The sequence below is a fragment of the Peromyscus maniculatus genome, chromosome 7 (assembly GCF_049852395.1).
Source record: "Peromyscus maniculatus bairdii isolate BWxNUB_F1_BW_parent chromosome 7, HU_Pman_BW_mat_3.1, whole genome shotgun sequence".
Lineage (NCBI taxonomy): Eukaryota > Metazoa > Chordata > Mammalia > Rodentia > Cricetidae > Peromyscus > Peromyscus maniculatus.
The window spans coordinates 44,415,571-44,423,696 of NC_134858.1; the positions used below are offsets into that span (position 1 = coordinate 44,415,571).

Genomic DNA, 8,126 nt, shown 5'->3' on the forward strand with positions numbered 1-8,126 from the left:
ATGATAAGGAAGCAATGGCACCAACCAACGACACACAGGTCACAAGGTTCTCGTGAGAAATGGATGAGACCATTTGCGAGGCCGGCGGCATTTAGGAGTGCTTGGCACACGGTAGCCGATAGATTTTGCTACCAACTTTTGGCTGAGAACATAACCGTCCCTGTAAATCAGCCTGCTCCTGCGAACGACTTTCTCAAAGCCTTGGATTTAATTGTATGTTACTTTATCCAAATAATAATAATAATAATAATAATAATAATAATAATAATAATAATAAAAAGAGATGGGTGAAAAAGTCTGGAGTGGGTTTAAACGGTAAGGAACAGAGAGAGTCCCGAAGCCTGGGTCCCTGCCTTCAAAGCTGCTAGTTAAACCTGGGATCCTCATTCCTGCAGCTCACCCCACTCCCCACTTCCATTCCCTCCCCCCTCCTTTCAATCAAACACTTCAAAGAGATGCTGGGAGAAGGAACTGCGAATTCTCTGCTTGCTGGTTTTCATGAGAGGAAACCAAAGAATTTTTCTTTTTGAGACGTGCCTGCTCCTCCACCCAATTTTGCTAGCTAGGAGGACTTGTGCTCAGAGGCAGGCCAGGACTGGTCAAATTTAAATGCAAGGCTGCAGTGTCAACAGACGGATGAGGGAAGCCCTGCACAGGGGGAGGAAGGCTTGAGTGGCAGGAGGGTGTGGCAACTGAGGAAGAGAGGGACAGCCCGGAAGAAAGGCAGGTTGGGAGAAAGAAAAGGCTGGAAGTGAAAGAGAAGGATATTTGGGGGTGGGGGTGGGGGTTGAGGGCCCGGTGAGCAAAGTGCTCGCAATAGAAGTATGAGGATCTGATTTGGGGTCTGCAGCATCCGCAGAAAAAAGGGAAAAAGCCCGATGTGGCAGAGCAGGGTCTATAACCCCAGTTCGTGGGCAGCAGGGGGTAGGGGTGCATGGCGAGGGGAGACCTGGAGGGCCGGGCAGAGTCAAAAGGATCTCTGGGGCCTGCTGGTCAGCCAGCCAGTCTGGCCAATCAATGAGCACCACTTCAGCAACAGACCTTGTCTCAAGAACTGCTGAAAAGTGGTAGAGGGGACGCCCAATGTCAAGCTCTGCCTCTGCACATTCACCCAGAGGTACACAAACCCGGACACACCATAACACACACACACACACACACACACACACACACACACACACACACACACACACACACAATTTTTTCCCCTTAATTAGGAAAAAAATGAGAAAAAACAAGTCTCAAGCAAACACTCAAACTGCTTCCGCTGACAGGAAATATTCATCAGCTGAAGGCATTATTAGGCCAGGAGATAAGGAAACCACAGAGATAGGAAGTAATTATTTTGTATCTGTCTTTATAAATGAAAATGAAGGGCATTAACTGCAATAGGATTTAGATATTCAGGGACAGAAGGGAATGAATCAGGAAGTAATTCTGATAACACAGGAAATGTTTATTAAAAGGCCTCCTGGGCCAGAGCAAACCTCTGCTGAGCTTCAGAGACCAGCGAGGGCCATTGATTGAAAGGGTCAGGAGGCTACCACGTGTTTGAGATAGCTCGGCTCAGGAACGGATCAATGGAACCCAGGACTTACTCCGTGGCCTAGCCTGGGGGTTGGCGGCCTAATGCAACAGGTGGGAGCAGATGCTGAGAACAGATGAGGTTGAGTACCTGGGTGGGCCTGAGCTCCCATGACGGTCTGAGGAGACTGGTGGTTTTGATTTGCCCTCCCCCACAACACAAGGGAAAGGTGGGACTGGAGCGCCTGTGAGAAGGAAAAGCAAGAAGCCACATCAATGATGGTGATTCTTCAACCTAGGGGTTGGCCTGGGACTAGCCACGGACTGGGATGCTTTTTCAGTGGTCTGAACCTGGGCTTTCTGAGATACAAAATGAAAATTCAGTAATCATACCCCTTTTGTAGGGCAGGCGTTGCCGGGGGGGGGGGGGGAGGATAAGGGAGATAATACAAGAAAGTTCTTAGAGCAATAAATACAGTAAATACACCTTAGTAATGATAACACAGTGACCAGAAGCGTTCTGGTTTACCTGTAAACTCAAGCTTCATCTGAGCTTAGTCTCCCCTGCGGCCCTTTGAGCCTACCCTGAGTGGGAAGAACAGCCTCTCGGTGAGTTCTTGGCAGACATGGCTCTTCCCCACACCTCTCATTCCTAACTACATCAACACCATCAACACCCCCAGAAAGGCTGAAGCGGGAAGAGCGCTTTCTCCACAGCTGAAGGTGGTGTAAGCCACGCCCATGAAAGGGTCTCTCAGACAGGATCTGCGGCTCTGATTGCCAATCCCATCCCCTATGTTCCCGTCACTGTGTGGTTGTACAAAGCTTGGGTAGCATCTCCAAGCCCAGCGTTCCACCCTACAGTAAGCACCACCCAGGGGCACAGCTCCACGGTGCTCCTGAGTCTCCCCAGGAGATGGGAGGGGCTCTTCGGACTCTCTGAAAGCTCCATGCTGATAGGATCGGCTAATCAGCTAATACCCAACCTCGCTGCATCCCGAGCCAGGGACAGATGCATAACAATGTTGGCAGACTATTTCCTAAGTGCCTTAGCCAGCCTGTTTATGCCTCAGAGCAAGTCTGCCCTCAGTAATTACTCCCAATTCACGCCCACAAGAAGGGCTGAGCAACTGGGGTCCTGTCACTGTAACTCTCTGGGAAGATCTCACATCGGCTCCATCAAATGGGCGCAGGCCCTGCCTTACCCTCTCTGTTTGTCCCTCCTGAAATCCTCGGGCGGGTGACTGGAGACTGTGGCTCCTTCCTGCCAAGCAGTGCTTCTCTACGTAAGTTCCAAAGGAAGCAAATCAGGACAGCACATTGACCTCAGATCCACAAAGGCCAGAGCCAGGCCAGGGATAGCAGTGAGGGAGAGCACCACTCTGTGTGTGTGTGTGTGTGTGTGTGTGTGTGTGTGTGTGTGTGTGTGTGTATGTGTGTGTGTCTCTCGTGTGTCATCGTCGTCCTCACCCCACTCCCCACTTCCATCCCCCCCCTCCTTTCAATCAAACACTTCAAAGAGATGCTGGGAGAAGGAGCTGTGAATTCTCTGCTTGCTGGTTCTCATGAGAGGAAACCCCCCACTCTCCCCCACCCCCATCTAGAAACCCCAACCCCTCACAGCCTTCCTGGCAAGTTGCCCATTACTTCAGGGACATGTAGCGCTCTCTTTTGCTTTTTCGTTTTTGTGTGCCATTCATTCATTCATTCGGGTTTTTTGTTTGTTTGTCTGTTTGTTTGTTTTTGCATATTTTTCTGAGCCACGGTCTTAGCATGCTGCCATGACTAGAACTGACTATGTGGACCAAGCTCATTAAGAATTCACAGAGCTCCACCTGCCTCTGCCTCCCGAGCACCACCATGCCCACAAAGGATGTAGGACTCTTGCCAATGGAGTAGAAGAGGTCCTAGGGCAGCCACCTGCTCCCAGCCCAGGACTGTCCCCTAGAAGCGACAATTTGAGGGACACTAGCAAACCAACACTCAGAGCTGCCCTCTCCCTGGTCAAGATGGTATCGGTGGAGTAGGAAGGAAGAGACACACCTGCTTTGGAATCCCAGCTCTTTCTCACCTCTCTGCACCTCCAAGATCTCCTCCTTAAACAGCAGCACTGACCTCACGGAGATTTCCCTAAGGATGAAATGACAAGTGTCCAGAACATACTGCCAGTGCACGGTGAATACCCTAGCCCCAGCCTCTTTGTGGCTTTCGTTTGTTTTTTTGTTTGTTTTCTGAGACAGGGTTTCTCTGAATAACAGCCCTGGCTGTCCTGGAACTCTCGCTGTAGACCAGGCTGGCCTGGACCTCATAGAGATCGGCCTGCCTTTGCCTCCACTGCCAGGCTCTCAGGTTGCTTTTTTATGAATGGACTCTTTCACAGGTTACAAAGCATTTTCGTGTGGATTAACTAACTCCTTTCTGATTGCACCCAGTACAGAAGCCATGATGAACTCTGAGTTGTAGGGATGCCACAGTAAAGCTCGGACAAATCTAATGACTTGCCCAAGGTCAATAATTCATTATTCAAAACTGCGAAAGAGAGGCAATTGCTTGCTTAGGGTTTTGACCATTTGCTTCAGGTGTCGAGGGCACACATTCCTTGCTGCTTGCAGTGTCTGGCCAAAGGAGAGCTGTGGAAGAGTCTTGCTCACCTGGCTTGCCCTATAGTGTCCCTGAGCCAGGCCAGAACATGGCCCTGTCTGCTGTGTGCAGGGCTGAGGATCGATCCATGTCATAGTGCAGTGTTTCAAAGCCGGTTGTATTCAGGGCTCTGTTGTAGCTCAGTGGAGAGAGCAGAGAAAGGGTGACAGTGTCACCCATGAATAATGCATGGAGGGTGCCAGGCTTCGGCTTCAGCGAGATCCAAATGCCTGTTTCATCTTTGATTCCTCCTTCTGCCTGGGCCATTCCCTATAGCCACTGATCCCAGGGACTTCTGCTGGAGCGGATGGCTGCCTGCTAAATTGGCTGTTCTGGATACTGAATAGAAAGAGGAGGGGGCTGGGGGCAGAGAGGGGAAAAAGATAAGTCGAGGGGAGGGGATTCGGCAAGATGAAAGAGGGACATGAGAGAAGGAAACCCTTTAACTGAACTACTCTAGCTCAGACTGCGGCGGCCCCCAGAACTTGGCTAGGTCTTGCTACAGAGGAACTTTCCTGGGTTTCTCACTGTGAGCTTGGCAGACTGAACTCTCAGGTTGCCCCAAGAAGAAGGAATGGCATAAGGCCTGCCCTGCCAGAGAGGGCACCAGATGAGCAGGCCTGGTAGCGTACAGGGGAGCGGAGAAGCACAACACTGTCTAGAGGGTACAAAGGCAGGCGCTGATCACAGACCAGAGAAATAGTTCCACCCAAGAAGAGCTTGGTCAGCCTATGAGCTTATTGGGGTTACATTCAGGAATGTGGCTGAGGGGACTTTCCAGGAGGATGGGTGACTTGGGCAGCTGCATCATCAACAGGCACACCCCAGCATGAGTGACACTCAGGAAAGCTGTGTCCCTGAAGTCCTCCTGAGGCCCTGCGGAGCGGTCTCCTCCCAACACCAGCCAATTGCTTACTGTCTTTATAACCTGGGGCTGTGGAGTGAAGAGTCCTGTACGTTTCTTATAACTTTCTTGTGAGTTTCTTGAGCCTCACCCCTCTTTCAAGAGGAAGTGTGTGTGTGTGTGTGTGTGTGTGTGTGTGTGTGTGTGTGTGTGTGTGTTGAGTCCATGTGTATATGTATGAATGTGTACATGTGTATACATGGGCAGATGTAAGTATGTGTGTGTGCACAGTGGGACTCTTTCTAGATTGATGTCTCTTTTATTTCTTTCTTTCAGCACTAAGGTTTGGACCCCAGGCCTTGTGTATGCCAGACAAACATTTTATTACTAATTACATCCCCAGGAAGGCAGAGCCTCTCAGCTGAACCCAGAACTCTCCATTCCTGCTGGTCTAGATGACCAGTTTACTCTGGGGATGCATGCCCTGCCCCTGTCTTCTGACAAGCAGGACGCCATACCCACCTAGCACTTATGTGGGTGCTAGGGATCCCCACTCTGATCCTCTCACTTGTGCAGCAAGGGCTATTCCTGCTGAGCTGTCTCCCCAAGCCCCACCCCACCCCCACCTCTGTCCCAGGGAATGTTTCGACCCAGGGCAAGTAATTACAGTATACTTGATTCCCTGCAACTCAAAGCCCCACCCAGGATGCTGAGCGTTAACTATTAATGGGGAAGCAAATTGCTTTGCCCCAGCTGCAGATGTGGAAACCAAAGAGAGCTATAAAACCAAACCACCTGTTTGGTTTAGCCAAAGGGTAGATACCAAAGCCACAGATGTCGCCCTCACCACCACCCCGGGTCGTGGAGGATCTCCTGCTAGGCTGGAGATTCACTGAGGCCTCTGTGGGGTCAGGGGCTGAAGCAACATCAATGGAGAAGGAAGGACTCAGATTGGCAAATGTCACCCACAAAGGGGAGAGGTGTCTTAAGGCAATGCTCTCAATTCAAACCCAGAGGAAGGGCTTTGACAATCGCAGCTAAAGATATTTCCAGTTGTTCTCTTCTTTCAAATCAGTAGGTAGACTGGCTGACTGCAGCAGGAAAACCCGCCAAAGCTCTGTTTTCTTTGGGCAGCCAGCCGAAGCAACCACAGCTGATTTTAATGAGACGGAATAATATTCTATCAGTTCCGTGAGCTATAGACTGAGCCCACTGAGGGAACCTGCTCACCCCCCCAAATGATCAGACTTGTCAAAATAGGATCATTTTGTTCCTTATTATATATGAAAAGAAGATATGATTTAAGTGTCATCCTCTGGGTATGAGAGCTGGATTCCCATAAATCAATCATCCCAAATAAACTCTTTGGAGTGATTTCACTACAAATATGCTGCAAACAATTTCTTTAAACAAAGCATAAAAGTATTACTGCATGTCTCCCACATCAAAACGGCTTTAGACATGCATTACTGGTTTGCTGGGGTGTTCTTTACTTAAAGTATGTTATTTATGGTTTTGTGTCTGACAGATGAAGCCAGCGCTGTCTCCTGGCCGGTAACCTTCTTGCTCACAGATCAGGACTCCACCTCCCAATGGTAGAAGAGGACGGGGAAGTCTCTGACCTTCGCAGATGTGAGGCCCTGCTTTTCCAGGGTGACACCTATGTGCACTGAATGCTGGTGAGCACAATGCTCTCCAAGCAGAGCCCCTATTCAAATGAGATTCCTGGGTGGATCCAACTCAAATGTGGGGAATCACATCACATCCTTTCCCTCAGTTTTCTGTTCTAAAATGGGATAATTTCGGCTTGGTGGTATGTGCTTAGAATCCCAGGACTCTCAAGGTTAAGGCTGGAGGTTGTCAAGTTCAAGGCCAGCCTTGAGATACTGTCTTAAAAAGAGAAACCAGTGGCAGAAGGGAGGATGGTGAGCTCACTGAGTTGCTGGGAGGCACCAAGGATGATGTGAAAGTGATTCAGCCCCCCAGCGACAACTGAGAGGTGGCTGTTCTTTGTGCCGTTATCATTGAACAACCCAGGGAGTTTTCTGTTCCCACGGAGGCACTGTGCAGACCCTGGAGTCTGTCTTAACCTTGATGTTGTCACTTGATTCCATCCAGAGAAGGAGACTTAAGAGAGGACAGGCTGGGCCCCCACACCTCATGGCTCTGAGCTGCCTGTGCCCCTGAGCTGCTGGCACTGGCAGTCCCTGGAAGGAGACATCAGAAGTCACAGGAAGAAGTGGGTATTATGCCCAATCTTTCCACCTCTTTCCACTCACCTAAGGAGGACACTTTTCTTCTTGTCACTCTTTGCAAAGTCTCAATCTGGCCACATTTTAACAACCTGTACCTCTTTCGAGATGGAGTCTGCAAAGTTTAATATCATGTCAAATGAGAGAGCCAATAAAACTTGACATTATTAATATGATGTCAATGGTTTTCCCCCACAACTGCTTAGGGGGAGAAAAAAAAGAAAAACACTGTGTCCCATTAGGTCCAGCTCCTTGCTCTGAGAAATATTAAGTGACTTTCCAATGACAACCAGCTGGAACTGTTAGTTCTTCTTCATAAGCACCAGAGCTGTGGCTGCTGAGAGGCCAGTTGAGAACCTTTTAGGAGGATGCTGGATGAGGTTGAGGGATCAGAAAGCTTTTAAGTGTCTCTGGGATCCTGCAGCAAGTGGGGCTGGGTATGGGGATGCTCACATGAATTATTAAAAAGTTGAAATACATTGGACCAAATGTGCCTGTGCCAGCGCTTCAACACCCCCTCTATCCCCAAGTCCTCAAAGGACTGGGTAGCCTCCCACACCATTTAGCGTGCATAACAAAACAAGGCTGAGTCCCAGAAAGAGGCAACAATAGGGCTTCCTATGCCTGCCCACTGCCCCCTTCTCCGGCCCTCAGTGGCATCTCAATGGGCACACAGGCTGCTAGTGCTGCACACGCCATTGTTCTGGCCACAAGTGAAGGGTCTAAGGACTCACAGCTGCTCCTGGCTCTGTCAGGATGTTGGAGGAGGCTGTCAGCAAGCTGGAGGGAGCCTCTGTTGCTGTTGGCCTGGGTCCAGGGCTGTCTCACAGCACGTGGCTTCCCATGTCAGATTCCCTTCCCAGGAA

At 49.9% G+C, this 8,126-nt stretch overlaps 1 long non-coding RNA gene across 1 annotated transcript; it reads left to right on the plus strand.

The window, feature by feature from the left end:
- The first annotated feature begins 1,304 nt into the window (after positions 1 to 1,304).
- LOC143274128 (uncharacterized) lies at positions 1,305 to 7,436 on the plus strand. Its single transcript, XR_013052556.1, has 2 exons — positions 1,305 to 1,638; positions 6,537 to 7,436. It is a non-coding gene; the product is annotated as an uncharacterized LOC143274128 (long non-coding RNA).
- The last annotated feature ends 690 nt before the right edge of the window (positions 7,437 to 8,126 follow it).